Source organism: Diachasma alloeum, unplaced genomic scaffold, assembly GCF_001412515.2.
Source record: "Diachasma alloeum isolate Michigan unplaced genomic scaffold, Dall2.0 Dall_scaffold_00295, whole genome shotgun sequence".
Taxonomy (NCBI): Eukaryota; Metazoa; Arthropoda; class Insecta; order Hymenoptera; family Braconidae; genus Diachasma; species Diachasma alloeum.
This window is the reverse complement of record NW_021680434.1, coordinates 1,137,408-1,137,676: the sequence shown is the minus strand read 5'-3', so window position 1 is coordinate 1,137,676 and position 269 is coordinate 1,137,408. Positions and strand designations below refer to the sequence as shown.

At 49.4% G+C, this 269-nt stretch overlaps 1 protein-coding gene across 1 annotated transcript in view; it reads left to right on the top strand.

Annotated features, from left to right (window-relative positions):
- The window catches only part of LOC107039261 (histone demethylase UTY), a 79,658-nt gene that overhangs the window by 19,412 nt on the left and 59,977 nt on the right, over positions 1-269 (top strand). The gene's annotated exons all lie outside the window — the stretch shown is intronic.

Genomic DNA, 269 nt, shown 5'->3' with positions numbered 1-269 from the left:
ATGAGGAGATGATGGGGAGAGGGGCGGTGGTGGGGATCTTTATTCTAAAATTAGTAGCCGGGCGCATCGTCGTTGCGTCGGTATTGAGGATGCAGGGGAGGTAGGTAAAGAGGAAGAAGTCACTGACTCTCCCACCTCGTGTGTATACCACGCATTCCTCAGTGCGTCGAAAATAAGAGAGAGCGAAAGACTAAAATTGAAGGGGAAAAAAAATGACTGGGAGAGGCATAAACCATGGTTTATTCATAACTCGTCATACCCCCCCCCCC